General features: G+C 42.3%; 1 pseudogene; it reads left to right on the forward strand.

Annotated features, from left to right (window-relative positions):
• The first annotated feature begins 10326 nt into the window (after nt 1-10326).
• On the forward strand, nt 10327-10835 carry LOC114664006 (ferritin heavy chain A-like; annotated as a pseudogene).
• The last annotated feature ends 10415 nt before the right edge of the window (nt 10836-21250 follow it).

The following is a 21250-nucleotide window of genomic DNA, read 5'->3' on the forward strand; positions in this document are numbered from 1 at the left end:
GGACGCGAGGCGTGGGTGGCAGTACAATCAGCCCTCTGTGGAGTTTCAGACTTTCGTCAACTTCTGTATTGCAAAACATTGTGCGTCCTTGAGACTTTCAAAAAGGAACGGCCTCCTTTGATTTCACTCTCCTTTCGGATGCCTGCTTCTGTTTCTTTCACTTATGACAGTCCGCGTGGGTGCGTCTAGAATTCGTTTTAATGAATACACCGACATACAATAAGCGCTCGCGGAGGATTAAAAACACTTCAAAACGCATGACCTTCCACCTCGATCTTTATGTTATGGCTACTCTTAAAGGTGGCAGTGATTTGGGGAATCGGTGCCTTCAAGCGTTTACAGAGCAGGTGTACGTGCTATAGAAGATGAGACCGTGCTGGAAAGATTAGGGTTTTCGGTTACTTCACAGACGCGGTTTTTCTTAAATGTAATGCCTTTACATAACATAGTAAGGATTGAGAGGGATCAGATCAATGCAGCTGCAATCTTTTATTGGTGATCACAAAATCTTAGACTTATTTTCTGGAGTGCTAATCTTCTGATGACATGGATTCTTAAAATACCGGCTTGTTTTTTATGTACTGCTGACATTATGCAAACTCACTAGATGACTAGATTGTTCAGCATTATACTGACAGCACACTACTTCAGTGGTAAGTAGGATACGAGTCCAGTAAGTTGCGGACTCATGTTGCAACCTCAATGAGTTTTGGGGTCATCAAAGATTGGATTATGCCTATACTGTTATACAGTGCCTATAAAAAAGTATTCACCTTGAAAGTTTTATTGTTACACGACATTGAAATGAAGCATATTTATCTGGACTTTATGAACTTTTTTAGGAGAAAAAGTGAAAGTGAAAACAGATATCTGCAAAGTGGTCTAAAATAATTACAAGGATAAAACACAAAATATTGGATTGCATAAATATTCACTTCTTCTACAGACTTCTAGTGTAATACCAGCTCTTGCTATCTACAGAAGTTCTCAGATGATTCCTTCATCATAAGCTGCATTAATAATGGAGACAAGTTGGAGTGCAGGAGGCTTGTGGAGAACATCCATCTTGCAGTGCAGGGAGAACCACCTGAAGTTCAACGTTAGCAAGACAAAAGAGATGGTGATGGATGTCCAGCATGTCTAGGAGCCCCTGAGACCAGTGATAGGAAGTAGAGATAGTGAAGAGTTATAAGTACCCGAGGGTCCTTATGAACAATAAACTGGACTGGTCCGACAACACAATGCTGCTGTACAAGAAGGGCAGAGCAGACTGCACATTCTGAGGAGACTCGGGTCCTTCTGATGTGTGCAGCAAGCTACTGGAAACATTTTGCCAGTCTGTTAGTGCATTGTTTTACATTGTGGTCTCCTGGACAAGTAGTTAAGGTGATGCACAATGGCTGAAGAAACTTATCAGAAAAGCCAAATCCATCATAACCCTGGCCCTGGATGCTCTGGAGGCTGCTGTGGAAAAGTGGATTTGTGGCAAAATGTGTTGAACAATTCTGCCTATCACCACCTTTTAGCCACAGGCTCATTCTCCTATTGTGCAATGTTCTTTTCTACCTGCTGCCATTAATTCAATGCTTCTTCGCAATGCCCCATGTTTCTCTTTAACTAGGAATGATAGGAATTTAGTGCCACTGCAACTCACTGCCGTTATTTTAGCATAACATACAGTGCATCCGGAAAAGTATTCACAGCACATCACTTTTTCCACATTTTGTTATGTTACAGCTTTATTCCAAAATGGATTAAATTCATTTTTTTCCTCAGAATTCTACACACAACATCCCATAATAACTATGTGAAAAAAGTTTATTTGAGGTTTTTGCAAATTTATTAAAAATAAAAAAAACTGAGAAATCCCATGTACATAAGTATTCACAACCTTTGCTCAGTACTTTGTCGATGACCTTTGGCAGCAATTCCAGCCTCAAGTCTTGTTGAATATGATGCCACAAGCTTGGCACACCTATCCTTGGCCAGTTTCGCCCATTCCTCTTTGCAGCACCTCTCAAGCTCCATCAGGTTGGATGGGAAGCGTCGGTGCACAGTCAAATTAAGATCTCTCCAGAGATGTTCAATCAGATTCAAGTCTGGGCTCTGGCTGGGCCACTCAAGGACATTCACAGAGTTGTCCTGAAGCCACTCCTTTGATAGATAGATAGATAGATAGATAGATAGATAGATAGATAGATAGATAGATAGATAGATAGATAGATAGATAGATAGATAGATAGATAGATAGATACTTTATTAATCCCAAGGGGAAATTCACAAACTCCAGCATACCTTACTGATACAAAAAACAATATTAAATTAAAGATTGAAAATAATGCAGGTAAAAACAGACAATAACTTTATATAATGTTAACGTTTACCCCCCCGGGTGGAATTGAAGAGTCACATAGTTTGGGGGAGAAACGATCTTCTCAGTCTGTCAGTGGAGCAGGACAGTGACAGCAGTCTGTCGCTGAAGCTGCTCTTCTGTCTAGAGATGACACTGTTTAGTGGATGCAGAGGATTTTCCATAATTGATAGGAGCCTGCTGAGCACCCGTCACTCTGCCACAGATGTTAAACTGTCCAGCTCCATGCCAACAATAGAGCCTGCCTTCCTCACCAGTTTGTCCAGGCGTGAGGCATCTTTCTTCTTAATGCTGCCTCCCCAGCACACCACCGCACAGAAGAGGGCGCTCGCCACAGCTGTCTGATAGAACATCTGCAGCATCTTATTGCAGATGTTGAAGGATGCCAGCCTTCTAAGGAAGTATAACCGGCTCTGTCCTTTCTTACACAGAGCATCAGTATTGGCAGTCCAGTCTAATTTATCATCCAGCTGCACTCCCAGGTATTTATAGGTCTGCACCATCTTGACTGTGTGCTTAGGGTCATTGTCCTGCTGAAAGATGAACCGTCGCCCCAGTCTGAGATCAAGAGCACTCTGGAGCAGGTTTTCATCCAGGATGTCTCTGTACATTGCTGCAGTCATCTTTCCCTTTATCCTGACTAGACCAGTTCCTGCCGCTGATAAACATCCCCACAGCATGATGCTGCCACCACCATGCTTCACTGTAGGGATGGTGCCAGGTTTTCCCCAAATGTGACACCTGGCATTCACACCAAAGAGTTCAATCTTTGTCTCATCAGACCAGAGAATTTTCTTTCTCATGGTCTGAGAGTCCTTCAGGTACCTTTTGGCAAACTCCAGGCGGGCTGCCATGTGCCTTTTACTAAGGAGTGGCTTCCGTCTGGCCACTCTACCATACAGGTGTGATTGGTGGATTGCTGCAGAGATGGTTGTCCTTCTGGAAGGTTCTCCTTTCTCCACAGAGGACCTCTGGAGCTCTGACAGAGTGACCATCGAGTTCTTGGTCACCTCTCTGACTAAGGTCCTTCTCCCCCGATCACTCAGTTTAGATGGCCGGCCAGCTCTAGGAAGAGTCCTGGTGGTTTTGAACTTCTTCCATTTACGGATGATGGAGGCCACTGTGCTCATTGGGACCTTCAAAGCAGCAGAAATTTTTCTGTAACCTTCCCCAGATTTGTGCCTCGAGACAATCCTGTCTCGGAGGTCTACAAACAATTCCTTTGACTTCATGCTTGGTTTGTGCTCTGACGTGAACTGTCAACTGTGGGACCTTATATAGACAGGTGTGTGCCTTTCCAAATCAGGTCCAGTCAACTGAATTTACCACAGGTGGACTCCAATTAAGCTGCAGAAACATCTCAAGGATGATCAGGGGAAACAGGATGCACCTGAGCTCAATTTTGAGCTTCACGGCAAAGGCTGTGAATACTTATGTACATGTGCTTTCTCAATTTTTTAATTTTTAATAAATTTGCAAAAATCTCAAGTAAACTTTTTTCACGTTGTCATTATGGGGTGTTGTGTGTAGAATTCTGAGGAAAAAAATGAATTTAATCCATTTTGGAATAAGGCTGTAGCATAACAAAATGTGGAAAAAGTGATGTGCTGTGAATACTTTCCGGATGCACTGTATATTGTATTCTGTTTTTATTCTATTGTTTTATATTATACTTTGAGTTGATATCTGTTTTCAATGTGTTTGCTGCATCATGCACTTGAATTTCCCCTTGGGTATTACTAAAATATATCTAATCTAATCTAATCTAATCTAATCTAATCTAATCTAATCTAATCTAATCTAATCTAATCTAATCTAATCTAATTGTATCTAATCCAATCTAATCTAATCTAATCTAATCTAATCTAATCTAATCTAATCTAATCTAATCTAATCTAGCTCAGTATTTAGTAGATGTACCATTGCCGGCCATGACAGACTTAAGTTTGCATGCTCAGGTCTCTCTCTTTGTCTACCATTTTTGCATATCTGGACTTTGCTGTTCCCCCTTCTTCTTTGTAAGACTGCTCAAGGTCTATCAGGTGTCATGGTGATCGTGAGTGGACAGCCTGTGTCAAATCCAGCCACAAAGTCTCCATTGGATTGAGATGTGCACTCTGACTTGGCCACTACAGGACATTAACATTGTTGTTTTTAAGCCACTGCTGTGTAGTTTTGCCTTCTGCTCGGGGTTGATGTCTTGGTAGAACACAGCAGTTTCTTGCAGGCTGCATTAGGTTTTCCTCCCATATTTTGCTACGTTCCTTTTCCCCTCACAAGCCTTCCATGGCCTGCTGCACCAAAGCGGCCTCTCAATATCATGCTGCCAGCACTGTCCTTCACAGTGGGCACAGTGTGTCATTGATGACGTGCTGTGATTGGCTTACACCAGGGGTGTCCAAATCCAGTCCTGGTGGGCCACAGTGGCTGCAGGTTTTCATTCTAACCATCTTCTTGATTAACTTGTCTTAGTTTTAATTGACGTGACTCAGACCCCTTAATTGTTTCTTTTTCCTTAATGAGCAGCCAAACAATAATGAGACACAAAACAAGCCGCCTCATTTAAAATGAGTTTAGCAAGAACAAGGAGACACCCATCTTAAGGGTAAATCTCACACAGACAGGAAGCTTTTCTTCTCACAGGGAAGTATAGAGACTAGCATAGTGTGGTGGGCAGTAGGACTTTAGGGATCTTCACAGCTACACTTGATGTTATTTTGGAAGAATTATGTGGATACAACTGGCGAGTTTTGTTGGGCTGAATGGCCTTCTGTCATCCACATTGTTCTAATTTTCTGGCCAAGAAAAATAGACGTTCATGTACTGTATATGTTTTTTAAACAATGGCTTCTCTTTGCCACATTCCCATTAAAACTGCAACTGCCGAAGCCCCCACACAACAGTTGTCTGCACAATTTCTCCAAGATGAGCCACTGTAGCTTGTAACTTCTTCAGATTTCTTATGGGTCTCTCAGTGGCCTCCTTCACTTGCTGTCGTCTTGCATGATCACTCAGCTTGGGTGGACATTCTGCCCCAGACAGATCTACATCTCTGCCATACCCTTCCCATTTCTTCCTGATTGATTTGCAGTAACTTGCAGTGACTTGGATATTTTCTCGTCTCCATCCCCTGACTTGTGCTTTTCAATCACTTTCTCATGGAGTGTTCTTTGGTCTTCATTGTGTAGGTTAGGCCACCATACTGACAAGTTGGCCCTTTCATATTGAGGTCCACTTAAACTACAGGGAGGGTCAAGCTAAAGTTAGGAAATGGGATTTATCAGAAAACTGATCAGGTCATTTCTCAGTGTAGTCTCCACCCTTCTCAATGCACTTGTGCCACCTGCCTGGATTCCAACAGAATAAAAGGTTCTGTCTCCTCCTTGCCACCCCTCATGCACCGCTTTCTTCACATCATCATCTGTCTTGAATCGACAACCACCCAGATGTTTTTTTAGTGGTCCAAAAAGGTGGAAATTGAATAAGGAAGATGTGGCAATACCTCAAACTTCAGTTTCTCCATACAATCCTTGGTGTTTTTAGCAGTGTGTCATTGTCTTGCAGCAAAAGGACCCCTTGAGACAGCAGTCCCCACCACTTGGATCAAACAACAGGCTTCACATTGGGCTCTAGCGAGTCACAGTAACTTGCACTAGTGACTGCAGTACCCCTGCAGTATTCGACAATAACATGGGTGCACGAGTGGAGGCGAGGACAAGACAAAACCTTTTATTATGCTGGCACTTCCAGGCAGGTGGCGCAAGTGCATTGAGGATGGTGAGGCTACACTGAGAAATGACAGCATCAGTTTTGTTAAGGTTTGTTAAATTTTTCTGATAAATCCCATTTTCTAACATTAGCTTGTCCAACCATGACTTTCATACTCACAAAAGCTACTGTAGATATAAATGAGGATGTGGGGCAGCAGCCTGGCGACACTGGATACAAGCAGGAACAAATTCTGGACCTGTTGAAGTCCATGAGAGGTGATATTTACTGATACCCTGTTTCCTGAAGAGAGGTATTAGCTCTCTGGAAATGTGTTCTTTTATATTGCGGTGTTTTAATTAACCTGAATTATAAATTATTATAAATTAAAATGGTATTACCCCACTCAGCATGCAATGGCGGTTACAAGCTTACACGACAAGTTTAGGATAATTCTAGCTCTTTAATAACGGTTTACGCTGCATAATTAATGGGGAAGACACACCGCAGTACTCAGTCCAAGGGTGGGGACCTTGCGTATGGAGTTTGCAGTCATCGTCACAGCGTTTGGAAGGATTTCTCGGACCAAGTCGACATAGTCTCCTGTAGTCCGGGCGTCAAGTCTCCCAATAGCTGGCAATCCTCCAAGATGCTTTATAGCATTTCTCCACGTGCAAGCCTCCAGATGGCACAGAGCCCATTTCCAAACAAGGGTACAAACTTTTAGCTGACATCAGACAGTAAGTTTTTATAACACACAGTTCTCCTTCAGGCTGACGACAGTCCTCCAGCTGTCCCTGTTTGTCTTATCCTAATGCTTGGCCCAGCAATTCTGAATACAGACACTCTATGCTAAATCTGGCTCAGCTCTGCATGCTTACAGAAAAGAACTGAATTTATACAGTTTAAACAGATAAAGTGACAATTAATCTCAATATTGTAACAACATTCATATAACATACCCTCACCCACGGACCCCCACACTCGCTTGGCTTTCCTACTAGTCTGCACATGTTTAGGAGATGGAACAAAATGTGGAGTATCCAGATACGGAAAGTGTGCACATTTCATGCAGATGCCATTTTTAATAATGTAAATATATTCAGTGGTGTTCCATTTACTTTGCTTTTAAGATAATGAAAGAATTTTTCATTGCTAAGACGCAGATTGGACAAGGAGCTTCTTTATAATCTGGTCCCAGAGATGGACCTGCTTAGTCATTTGACACCTCAGCCTCTCAATTTTGGACCCTTGCCCAGACAGACCTTTTGTGGCTCATTGTTAACATGTCTGAGGAGGAGGAGGAGGAGGAGGATATATAGCCAGCTGGCTCATATCTGCTGGACCACCTTTTATTCTAAAGGACTCCACGCCTAAAATGGGTTTGCCTTTCCTTTTGCTTTTTGCCCCCCCCCCCCGCCTTTTTTGCCACTAAGCCGTGTCCTTGTACCGTCTATACTTGTGCTGCCTGTTTGTACTTTGATGTACAGTATATTTAATGTTTGACTGTTTGATAGTGTTAGGACTCTCAGTCAGAGCCACGTAATAAAATCAACAGTGCTGCTGTATGTACACTTATGCTCAGATATTTTCAATTTCATACTAGCAAATTAATTTTTGAAAACTCAAGTCTGCTTTATTTTTAGCCCTGAAGTGCAGCAATCTTACATGTCGACGTCTTTCCTGGCCCCAAATCTCTTTTCAGCCGCTGATCATTTTAATTTTGCAGGCTGAGAAAGTCAGAGATTTATATTCTTCTGGCACAGTGCAACATGATAGGCTTGTGTTTTTGTTTTTAATGTTTTATTTTTTGTCATCATCATAATTTACCCCAACCCCTCGGGTTTCTCCTCTGTTTATTTGATACTAGCTGTCCGCCCATGTAGTAGTGAAAGAGGACAAACTTTAAAAATCAATTAAAAAAACGTAATTCTGGCCAAGCGGAAGGCAGGTACACTCCAATGTCAAATGTTGCAAACTAACGGGAGAGCGTCCCCCATGTGGGGAGAAAAGCACATGGCCGTGATATCTCTGGCAATCAGCAGCTACTCTCTAAAACACACGTAGCCCTGATCTCTCTCTCAAAAACGTCAAACGTTATTCCTTAACAATCTGTAGATGATAAAGTCTGTTGAACAAACAGGTATCGCTAGCTAAGCGGAAGCAAGGTACGCCCCAAAATGTGGAGAGAGGTAGACCGAGTTGAATGGAGGCTGGCGCGTGAGTGAGGAGGGCCCCGCCTGGCTCCCTACTCCTGAGGCCTCGCTTCCCCCCTCCCCTTAGCCCGCAGCCTCTCTCTAGGATTTGCGCAAATACATTGTTACCGCAAGCAAACTATGAAACTTAGCGCGATGAGAGAAGTCACAAAATCAACTGGAATGTTCAAGCAAATTATAGAAAAAAACCTGATCTAAATCTGTTAAGTAGTTCTCTCGTGAAAAGCAGATAGACATTGTCACGCTTGCGCGGTTAGGGGGCCGCGGAAAGACCCGATGAGTAGCGTCAGGGGATGGAGACGGGGCACTAATTTTTCTTTCTCTTGTTCCCGCAGAAAGCCAGACGCAACGCCGCCTTAAGCATTCTCAGGATGCCATTACTCCACCTGTAGCCACTTCCGCATTCCATCCCTTCCTCTGGTCTCACCCCGATGACATCATCTACCCATAAAACACCTCAGTTCCTCCCAGCATTCCAGTCACCAGCTTCCGGTCCCACCTTATTTATGTTCCCCTCTGTGAAGGGATGATTGCCTTTTGTTGGACGCATGTCAGAGTATCTGACCGCTTATTTTGCAACCCCAAACCTTTATGCGTGTTTTGTCTCTTTATTACAACATACAGACAGACAGACAGACAGACATTGGATTTTATATATATATACCAGTAACGGCGCACTCCACGATAACGTGCAGTAAATACACTTGACCTGAGTGTTCATAGTTTTCATCCTCTTTCTCTGTACATTTAGCATTCATTTGCTCAGAGGTTGATGCGCTTGCTGTTTCCTGAGCAGCTCTCCTTTTCTCCTCACTAGCGGCCCGCTTCTTCTCTTCTGTCGTTAGCATCTTTTCGCGTTAAACATATTAAGTCACTGCTTATGTTGCAATTACTTAGTACGTTTTCCTTAATTTTTCACTTAAGCTAGCACTTACTGTAAGTCTTCAATCTGCCTCAAGAATGATTTAAGATATGAAGGGGTAGGGGAAGTGATGACGAAGGTGGTAGGGATGAGAATGGCTGCTGTTAAGAGTTGATTCTACAATAAAATAAAATAAAAATATAAAGAGGAATAACCTTGGAGGTCAATCATCACCCTGAAAGCGGATAGTAGATGTCACGTAGTATATGTGTACCAAATTTCAGGTCAATAGTTCAAACAATTTGCAAGCCACAGGTGATTTAAAATCCTGGACAGACAAACGGACAGCCATGGAAGCGTATTATATAAGAAGAAAGTGAAGGAATAAAGCCCAAGCAAAATAGATCAAGCGTTGAGGGAATTCCCCGTATAATGTTGGCGGATCTGAGGAGTCGTAAAAGACTGATAATGTGGTCAAAGATGAGTAATACAGACATTTGACAATCAAAACAATGCTTTGTGGGTCTTTTATGTATACATGACAGGGAATGATTAGCAAACAGGAGACAGAATTGAATCTTGATGGAGGTGACCTTGATGGTGAGAGGGAAATGACGTCATAATCTGGAGCCGGATATGAAGTCATCGGTAAGGGACGGGAAGTGAAGTCATCAACTAGAACCGGAAGTGACATCTACATCTTTGGATGTGCAGTCATTAGCGGGAGCTGGAACTGACTTTACCACGGGGGCATTACGTATGGTCTTTTCTTTAATCTTCCGTTTTACTGTTGAGGTGTTAATGCTCTCTTCCAATCCCCCATCTTTCATTCTTTCGCGCTCAACTGGGCCCTTTGGCTGCCCCCCCCACTTGTGAGTGTGTGACAATATATATAGATTTGAGGTTTTGCCCCAGACCCTTTCCCTTTCCCCACTGATTTCCTAAGAAAGTGTCCACAAAAGGTGCTTTAGCCCCCAAAAGTTCTTTTTCATTTTTTGAAAAAGTTAATCCTGGAAATGCTTAAATGATTATCCATGTTTTACATGTGCATCCCATATTCAGTAGGAATGTGATTAGTTCTTGTTTCAGCAGAGATTGAATGGAAGCCCCTGTCCTACACTGTCCATGCTGTCCGACTTCGCTGGACGCTGTTCATTTCAGTCATTAGAACAGCTCTCACAATGGCATCCCAGGTTCACCAGAACTTCCACAGCGAAATCCATTAAGCCACCATCAACCACATGGTTAACATGGAGTTGACCGCCTCCTACACCTGCCTGTCAATGGCTCACTACTTCAGACGTGATGATGTGCCTTTGCAGAAATTCCTCAAAAAACAAAGTAATGAAGGGAATGAGTATGCACAGGAGCTGATGAAATATCAGAGAAAAAGGGGCCAACACGTCTCCCTTCAGGACATCAAGAAGCCAGAGAAGGATGAGTGGGCTGTGGCTGCTCTGAAAGTCAGAGAGAACTATCAACCAGGCTTTACTAGATCTTCACAAAATGGCGTCTGACCGTGGGGACTTCCTAGGAAGTCACTTTCTGTCTGAATGAAGAAGTGGAAATCATCTAGAAGATGGATGACTACATCACCAACTTGAACAAGATTGGAGCCACCAGTAGCGGGTTGCCAGAATGCTTGTTTGACAAACTCTCCCTGAAGGAGAGCAGTTAACCTAATTTTACAAAGAACTCAATAAACATTGTGTTTGTAGCACAAGACTTGGCGTTGAGTCCTGATTTCTATTTACCGGTGTGCTAGAATGTGGCCTTTCCTATGTACTGCACTGAGATTTGCTTATTTTGTTATTACAATAAACATGTCAAAGATTTCATAAAGCTGCTTAACAGCTTAAAGAGCATTTGTTCAGTTATTGGTAACTTAAATGGACAGGGTGGAGCAGGGAAACGGCAAATTTTCAATTGATGTTCAATGCACGAATAAACACATTACAAAATACATTTAATGATGAAATGTATTGTACAGGATATGCAAGTAATGATGGTAATCAATATTCATTCAATATTCATTTTACGTTTTGAAGGTGTTGCCCATTTCTCTATACATGACGTAACATGTCAAGAGGAATGCTAGCGATTTCCTCTTCAGTTCTTCTTTTTAGTTCAGCAATGTTTGCAGGACATGTGTGGTACACTTGTCTTTTAAGATGTCTCTACATAAAAAAAATCACAGTGAGATCTGTGAATCTCGGAGGCCATGGATTGTCACTGTTGCGTGAAATGATGCATCTTCCAAACAATCGTTAAATAGCTGCCATCAAATTGTTGGGCAGTATGTGAAGTGGCTCCACCTGAGGACTTCTTTTTTAAGGCTGAACCCGTTTCTTCGAAATTACACACCTATGTTGAAATCACATGAGCGGACGGGACACAATTGTGACATCCTAACTGGAAATGATGGCAAAATTCCCTGTGTGCAGCAGTCACACTATCACCGTTCTTATAAAAGGCTTTCACAGGGAATGCTCGGTGCACACCACTCCCCTGCTCCATTATAACTAATGGCAATGAGTTCTAAATGAGGTCACATTGGTACCAAACAAGTGCCAATGCCGCAGGGTTGTTAACACCCAGTTCCAAAATTTCCAGTTTCCCTGCGCCACCCTGTATATACTCTGCTGCAGACTGTCAGGAAATAAAGTAACATGAATTTTCTTCTGGGGAGGGGTTCGGTCAGATCTACTGCTTTCAGTAATTCTGCCTGAATGGTGATGGGGGTAAGGCATAAACTATGTGAGAATCTTAATGAATGTTCAAATTCGCAGTACTCAGCTATGAATTAAAAGTATATGAATAAAAACCTACCTCTGGGATCCTTAATAAGGGCAGGATACCCCATGTAAAGGATTTGATGTTAAACCTCTGAATACCTTAACAATGGCTGCGACCAGTCTTGCTCTCCGTTTCCCCCACTACAAAGGCTAAACCTTTAGACAGTCCCTAGCAAAGGCCAGCCGGGATCATAAAACACAGCCTGCTCCCTCTTCATCAACCTTTGAGAGGATTTTGAACAGATACACCAAACAGAGACTGGCCACTTTTGAAATTCTTGCACTAAATACCTTAACAAAGACCAAGAGCCTTCTACTGTTGGGATCACAGACCACTCAGCCTGCTCCCTCTTTGATACCTCTGAAAGGATTTAACTAGAATTAGTACAGTTCATTACATAACTGAACCTCTTAACACTTTTGGCCCTGGTTGGGATTCTACCAAATCTGGATTTGCTTCCGTTAGGTCAGATTATCTCAAGGCATAATCTACGCTGACGACACACAACTGTATTTATCAATAGCGCCTGATGACCCCGACTCTCTTGTCTCACTGACCCCCAATGTCTTACTTGTGTTTCTGAATGGATGAGTAGTAATTTTCTCAAAATAAATAAGGAGAAATCGGAAATCTTAGTGATTAGTAAAAATACGAGGGGGGACCCAAAAATAACCGGAAATATTTTTAAAACATGTTTAATTTAATTTTCTGTACAAACTACAATTAGTCTCCTTCAAAGTACTCTCCATTGGCAGAAATACACTTATCAAACCATTTGTTCCATTGTTCGAAACATTTTTTAAATTTGTCTGAAGTAATGCCCATTAATGCTCTGGTCGTTTCTTGTTTTATCTCTTCGACGTCAGCAAAACGCCTTCCTTTCAAGTCTTTTTTCATCCGAGGGAACAAAAAGAAATCACACGGAGCTAAATCCGGTGAGTAGGGTGGGTGGTTCAGGGTTGTCATACCGTTTCTAACAATAGTTTCTGCAACACTTTTTTCAAGAAGAAAACAAAATTTCACTGCCGCATGTTGCTCACGATAATCGGCCATCGTAAAAAAATGACGCTTGCACAAAACTACTTTTACAAAAAAATTCACTGAACACAAGCACAACCTTCCAGACTGATGGCACTTGGCAGACTGACTTGTGAGGAGTGTAACTAGATCGCCCTAGCGGCCCAACCATGTACTACAAGTACCAACCTAACAACAACAAAATTCCGGTTATTTTTGGGTCCCCCCTCGTAGATATAATCAGGGTATTAGAAATAAACTTGATCCATTAGGCTTGAAAGTAAAGACAGGGGTAAAGAATTTAGGGGTAATTGTTGACTCTGACCTGAATTTTAAATCACATATTAATCAGATCAGACCCCCGTGACCCTGTGTTTGGATTCAGCGGGTTGGAAAATGGATGGATGGATGGATGGATATTAATGAGATTACTAGGACAGCATTTTTTTACTTAAGAAATATAGCAAAAGTTAGACCCCTTATAACTTTGCAAGATCCTGAATAATTAGTTCTTTTTTTAGTCAACTAGATTACTGTAACGCACTCCTCTCAGGACTACCCAAAAATGACATCAATCGGTTACAACGAGTGCAGAATGCAGCTGCCAGAATCTTAACTAGGAAAAGAAAATCCGAGTATGTCACAGCAGTTTTAGCGTCACTACACTGGTTACCTGTGCCATTTAGAATTGACTTTAAAACACTGCTTATGGTTTACAAGGACTTAAATAATCTCGCACCATCCTTTATTTGGGAATGCCTTTCACCTTACACTTCAAATTGTAACTTTAGATCTTCAAATGAGGGTCTGCTTAGAATTCCAGGAGCTAAACTTACAAGAAGTGGAGAGGCGGCCTTCTGCTGTTATGCACCTGAAATCTGGAATAGCTTACTGATAGAAATTTGCCAGGCTGATATGGTGGAGCACTTTAAAAAAAATGCTAAAAACCTGTTATTTGAACATGGCTTTCTCATAGCTTCATTTTAGTGGAACCCTGATATTCTGTATATGGATTTAATTATCGTTTTTTTTTATCATGGCTCCAAATCCGTACTGACCCCTACTTTCTCTGCTGTTCTCTTTCTGGTTTTCTGTGGTGGCAATCTGCGCCACCACCACTCAATCAAAGCACTGTGATGTCCCTACATTGATGGATTGAAGGCCAGAAGTCCACGTGACCATCCATCCATTATCCAACCCGCTATATCCTAACTACAGGGTCACGGGGTTCTGCTGGAGCCAATCCCAGCCAACACAGGGCACAAGGCAGGAAACAAACCCCGGGCAGGGTGCCAGCCCACTGCAGGGCACACACACCCACACACTAAGCATGCACTAGGGGCAATTTAGAATCGCCAATGCACCTAACCTGCATGTCTTTGGACTGTGGGAGGAAACCCACGCAGACACGGGGAGAACATGCAAACTCCACGAAGGGAGAACCCAGGAAGCAAACCCAGGTCCCCAGGTCTCCCAACTGCCAGGCAGCAGCACTACCCACTGTGCCATCATGCCGCCCCCACTTGACCATCATCGTCTAATTCTTCCATGAAAACCATGAGGACTGATTGAGATCATTGATGTTAGGTAGAATGCCTAGATTTCTGCAAATTTAGTTTTTATTTCTCCAGCCTTGTAACGTTTTTTTTTTTTGTTTCTTCTGTCCTCACTGGCCAACGGATCTTACTTTATTCTTTGTTAATTAGTATTGCCAGATTTTTATATTTTATTCTTTTTTTCTTTCTTCATCTTGTAAAACACTTTGAGCTACATAATTTGTATGACAACATTCTATAGAAATAAATGTTGTTGTTTTTGGATAAGTATCTCAATCTCTCATGCTGTAGAAACTCTCTGAAGACTCCTGGTGCCAGTAAACAACTGAATAAGAGATTTCAGTTTTTGTTTTTTAATAAAACCTTTGTAAACCTTTCTGGTAATGTATTTTCAATTTGTCTTTATGAGTTCCTGAGTGTGGATTGATGGGTAAAAAAATGACAAAATTATCCACTTAAAATTAAATCTACAATGCGATAAAATGTTCTGAGACTGAAGGGGTCCAAATACTTTCTGAATCCACTGTATATATAAATATTGTAAATATATATTGTGAGTACCATGGAGGACAGATGGGCATCCCACCTGGATGATGGCATGACCTCTTGCCAAGCTGGAAGGTGTCAGAGGATGGGCGAGCAGAAGCCACATGCCAGGGGCAATTCCTTTCCCCATATTTTAGGTGGCAGTGGTCTACTGGTGGACATCCACAGGGGTTCATGGGAAATGGAGTTTGAAAGTGCAACCCTGTTGGGCTCCCAGGGTGCCGTAAGGGGGTGCTGTCAGGGGAGGACTGCTCTGTTTCCCAAACAACCCGAAAGTGCTCCCTTCAAGTCATGCCAGATCATCAGAGGCCATTGCAGGTCCATCATAAATGGAGCCCATTGAATTATCTTGAGGAATCAGAGTCTGGAGGGTAGCACCTAAATACAAAGAGGACTATTTCATTTATGTTAGGTAGAATGCCCAGAGGGGATTGGGCGGTCTCATGGCCTGGAACCCCTGCAGATTTTATTTTTTTCTCCAGCCGTCTGGAGTTTTTTTTTTTGTTTTTTCTGTCCCCCCTGGCCATCGGACCTTGCTCTTTTTCTAATGTTGTCTTATTTTAATTTCTTATTTTGTCTTATATTTTTCTTTTCTTCATTATGTAAAGCACTTTGAGCTACTTTTTTGTATGAAAATGTACGATATAAATAAATGTTGTTGTTGTTGTTGTTGTAGCAGGCAACATTTAGCTAAAGGCAGAAAGGGAGAAAGAATTGCATTGATGTTGTATGGTCATTGGCCGCACTTTATTGTACAAGCTGCATTATTTGAATCCATGACTGTTTTGGCCATTACTGATTTTGGGTTGAGTGGTGACCCCTACTGATTATATAAATTGCATTCTTCAAATTTAAGATACCCTCAAATTTAAAATGTACTTCCCTTTCAGATGCACATTATTGGCATATACTGTAGAGGGTTCAAGAAGAAAGAGCGTTACAACTAAAGAGTGCAGGGCTGACTCCAAACTGAACAGAGAATGGCTTCAAGCCCGAAGGTGAGGAGCTATTGGGAGGAAGTGGAACCGAGTCACCGGCTGGAACGAGTGTTGGCATTGCAGGTAAAAGGGAACAGGCAGTTAGTAACAGCGCCCTCTCTCGGTTTGGGTATGGTAGAGCGGGTACGTGGCTCAGAAAAATGTGACCATTCTTTAAATAAATAATTGAATGGCTGGCTAGATCTCTGTGGGTGTGCGTGTTGCATGCATCTGCGGGAGGTTGGTGAGATAATTAGGATGAGACGCATCTGCACGTAAGGGTGTGGTTGGTCTCATTTGCTCCATCGGCTTTCTGTGGTGTGTGATTGACAGCGCTGCACCCACAGAGGCATATTAAGTGAGAGCTGGCATGAGAGGAAAGGGGGACAAAAGGAGAAAATGGACTGGCTAGTGAGAGAGAAGGGAGGAGAGACACAAAGGAGATTAAAAGAAGAGGAGGAAAAAAGGAGGAAGAGAGAGAGAGAGAGAGAGAGAGAGAGAGAGAGCACCTATGCTGACCTGAGTGACATCACAACCCCGAATTATTGTAAAGGCACAAAATAATAAAAAAATTCATCAAAAAGAATGTCTCTAAGGATGTGAATCTCAGATTAGACTATCCATCACTTCTGGTTAAATGCAGGCCGGGCAGGAAGAGGTGGGACACCAGAAGTGACGTCAGAGGTGGTGAGGTTGTCATACTGTACATCCGATCTACAGAGGGAGGAAGTGAGGAGGTGGTTAGAATACAGTGCCACCCTGTGGACAGGTGAGGAATTGCCACCACTGTAAGCCTTTAAGCTGTCTTCAAGGCGCACATGTGTGACATTAGATAAGGAGGATGTCTCCATGAGTGTACTGTAACACACTGGACAAATGAATAGAAAAATAACATCAGGCTGATTCATTTCAGATTTTCTCATCCAAACTCTAATTCTCCCATAGTCCAAAAGAACATTCACGTTATTGAAATGAGCATGCATTCTAAGCAGTATGCGTTAAGTGTCTGTGTATCTGTGTGTCTGTCGGGTTGCTATGTCTCTGTCATTCTAACAAACGGCGCATCACAAGTACTAACACTGCTTCTACGAATCCCATACCAAAAGGAGCATAACAGAGAAACATGCATTGTATTTTTCATTCCAACAGATGGAGCAAACAGTGATGCAGTTGAGCAGAACACTCTTAGTGGTGTTCCTGCAGCAGGCAGTGAGAACGGAAGGAGGTTGGCTTGGCTTCTTTAGCCCCCCGGAGGAAGTGGAGACGCTGCTGCAGCTTCTTGGCTATGGAGATGGTGTTAATTGGCCAAGTAAGGTCAGCTACCAGGTGCACACCAAAGAATCTGGTGCCATGTTCATGCTGTTGGTGACTCATGATTGTCCGATGTGGGCAAAATGGGTAAATAGTATCATATGAAGCCAAATAATTCAACATACAGATACAGATAAACTGATTATCTAAACTGAATTCTAAATATTAACTGAAACAGCCGTCTCTATGTATTGTCTGTAAAATGTCTTACCTTTCTGTTGTCTGCCAGGCAGTTCCTAAAATGAAATAACAATCTCATACCTGATAAGCCCAATTCAGAGTTACAGGATACCAGAGCTGATTTTGGCAACACCAGACACAAGGTAAACATCAGTCCTGGACAGGGAGCTTGCCCACCTCAGGGGCAACACACATAGTGCCAGTATGGAAGCGACAAGTAAGCTAACATGTGTGATTGTGGGGATGTGCAAGGAAACCCCACAATGCTGATACTTCATTTCATTTACTCAGACATGGTGGATCAAGCGACGGAGCAAAGTACATCTGCATTTTGTCATATCACAAGTGGCTGTGGAGTTCAAGCCCATGATGTTGGACTTGTGACACAACAATGCTAACTCCCCCCAAGCAACTCTGAAGCAGTTAATTGTGTGTTTTATAAGATGATGGTGTTGTGCCCTCCATCTTTTATGCCTCTTGTAGCATGTTAGGAATGATTGGACATGTAGGAGTGATTCAGAAAGTACTGACATTAACTTCAAAAAATGTATGCATGTGGACAACATCGAAAGAAACTGAATTACCGAAAACAAATGTTGCATTCATCACTAATACAGCAACAGATGCACATGACATGGCATGCTTATAATTAACAGCTATTATGGTATCGCACACCCATTTCTGCATTTAATGAGTGGACGGCCTCTTCAGGATGATTTCATCCATCTCTATTAGTCAGGGACACTAAATATAGCACATTGTTGATGACTGGACACAGCATATCATGTGAAATGAAGCCCTACCACACATGCACCTTCAGAATCTGAATCAGAATCTTTGGAATTCAAAGCCTGAGGTTGTGGGTTCAAATCTGACTACTGACACCGTGAGGAAGTCACTTGACCTGCCTGGGCTCCAAACGGAAAACCAAAAAGAAATTAAACCAATCTTTATACAGTCATGGCCGAAATTATCAGCACCCCTGGTATTTTCCCAGAAAATTGTTGCAGTTACAAATGTTTTGGTATACACATGTTTATTTCCTTTATGTGCATTGGAACAACACAAAAAAACAGAGAGAAAAAGCCAAATCTGACATCATGTCACACAGAACTCCAAAAATGGGCCAGACAAAATTATTGGCACCCTTTCAAAATTGTGGGTAAATCGTTTTATTTCAAGCATATGATGCTCGTTTGAACTCACCTGTGGCAAGAAACAGGTGCTGGCAATACAGCAATCATACCTGAAGCCAGTTAAAATGGAGAAAAGTTGACTCAACCTTTCTGATGTGTGTCTGAGTGTGCCACACTAAGCATGGAGAACAGAAACAAGAGCAGAGAATTGTCTGAGGACTTGAGAACAAAAATTGTGGAAAAATATCAACAATCTCAAGGCTACTAGTCCATCTCCAGAGATCTTCATGTTCCTTTGTCCACTGTGCGCAACATAATCAAGAAGTTCACAACACATGGCACTGTAGCTAATCTCCCTGGATGTGGACAGAAGAGAAACATTGATAAAAGACTGCAACGAAGGATAGTTCGAATGGTGGATAAACCACCCCAATCAACTTCAAAACACATTCAAGCTGTTCTGCAGACTCAGGGTGCAACAGTGTCAGCTCGAACTATCCGTCGACATCTGAACGAAATGAAACGCTACGGCAGGAGAGCCAGGAGGACTCCACTGCTGACACAGAAACATAAAAAAGCCAGACTGGAGTTTGCCAAAATGTACTTGAGGAAGCCAAAATCCTTCTGGGCGAATGTCTTGTGGACAGATGAGACCAAGGTAGAGCTTTTTGGTAAAGCTCATCATTCTACTGTTTACAGAAAACGGAATGAGGCCTACGAAGAAAAGAACACAGTACCTACAGTCAAACATGGTGGAGGTTCTAAGATGTTTTGGGGATGTTTTGCTGCCTCTGGCACTGGATGCCTTGACTGTGTGCAAGGCATCATGAAATCTGAAGACTACCAAAAGATATTGGGGTGCAATGTAGGGTCCAGTGTCAGAAAGCTGGGTCTGCGTCAGAGGTCATGGGTGTTCCAGCAGGACAATGGCACTCAGAAATGGTTGAAGACAAAGCGCTGGAGAGTTCTGAAGTGGCCAGCAATGAGTCCAGATCTAAATCCAACTGAACACTTATGGCGAGATCTCAAAATTGCTGTTGGGAGAAGGCGCTCTTCAAATCTGAGAAACCTTGAGCAGTTTGTAAAAGAAGAGTGGTCATAAATTCCAGTTGAGAGGTCTAACAGGCTTGTTGATGGTTATAGGAAGCGCTTGATTTCAGTTATTTTTTCCAAAGGGCGTGCAACCAAATATTAAGTAGAGGGTGCCAATAATTTTGTCCAGCCCGGTTTTTGAGTTTTGTGTGAAATGATGTCAGATTTGGCTTTTTTTCTGTTTTTTTGTGTTGTTCCAATACACATAAAGGAAATAAATATGTTTATACCAAAATATTTGTAATTGCAACAATTTTCTGGGAGAAATGGTGCGTTTTCAAGGGGTGCCGATAATTTCGGCCATGACTGTATATAATACGCTATAATTGGTCCAGGATTTTAAATCACCTGTAGCTCGCAAACCGTTTGACCTATTGGTACACATATACCACGTGACGTCTACTGTCCGTATTCTGGGTGATTATTTTTATTACACTTTTTATTTTATTGTAGAAACAACTCTCGGCAGCGGCCAGCAGGGCGGCTGTGCGATGCATGCATACAGGCGCCATTCTCATCCCTACTACCTTCGCCGTCGCTTCCCCTACCTCTTCATATCTTAAATCATTCCTGAGGCAGATTGAAGACTTAAGGGCCAGCTTAAGTGAAAAATTAAATAAATCGTACTAAGTAACCGCAACACAAATACTTAATCAGCTTTAACATCAAAAGATGCCAACGAAAGAAGAGAAGCAGCAGGTCACTAGGGTGGAAAAAAGAAGATCTGCTCAGGAAGCAGCAAGCACATCAACCTCTGAGCAAACAAATGCTAAACGTACAAAGTAAGAGGATGAAAACTAGAAATGATCAAGTCAGGTGTATTCACTTCACATTATCATGCAGTGCGCCATTACTGGTTGTATCATAAATGTTTTAAGTTGCCTTGGATAAAGGCATCAGCCAAATAAGCAACTGTGAAAGTTACCATCCTTTGTACTATACAGTTATTTCTTTAAATTTACATATTATCCAAAATAATTTAAGAGAATGAAGTTATTATTTTAGGGTGGCATGGTGGAGAAGGGCTAGCACTGCTGCTTCAATATAAGGTGACTGCATCCCTGTGTGGAGTTTGCATGTTCTCCCCGTGTCTACTTGGGGTCGCTCCCACAGTCCAAAGACATGCAGGTTAGGTGGATTGGCTCTCATGTGTGGTTGGGTGTGTGTGTGTTGCTTGTCCTATGATGTACTGGCACTCTGTCCAGGGTATGTTCCTGCCTTGTGCCCTGTGCTAACTGGGATAGGCTGTAGAAGACCCCCATGACCCTTTTCTGGACTAAGCAGGTTTTTAAATGAAACAACTCAGATGCTGTTGAAGTGCAGACTTTCAGCTTTAATTCAGTGGGGTGAACAAAACGATTGCATAAAAATGTGAGGCAACTAAAGCATTTTTTGAACACAATCCCTTCATTTCAGGGGCTCAAAAGTAATTGGACAATTGACTCAAAGGCTATTTCATGGCAGGTGTGGGCAAGTCCGTCG

This window comes from Erpetoichthys calabaricus, chromosome 13, assembly GCF_900747795.2.
Source record: "Erpetoichthys calabaricus chromosome 13, fErpCal1.3, whole genome shotgun sequence".
Classification (NCBI taxonomy): domain Eukaryota; kingdom Metazoa; phylum Chordata; class Cladistia; order Polypteriformes; family Polypteridae; genus Erpetoichthys; species Erpetoichthys calabaricus.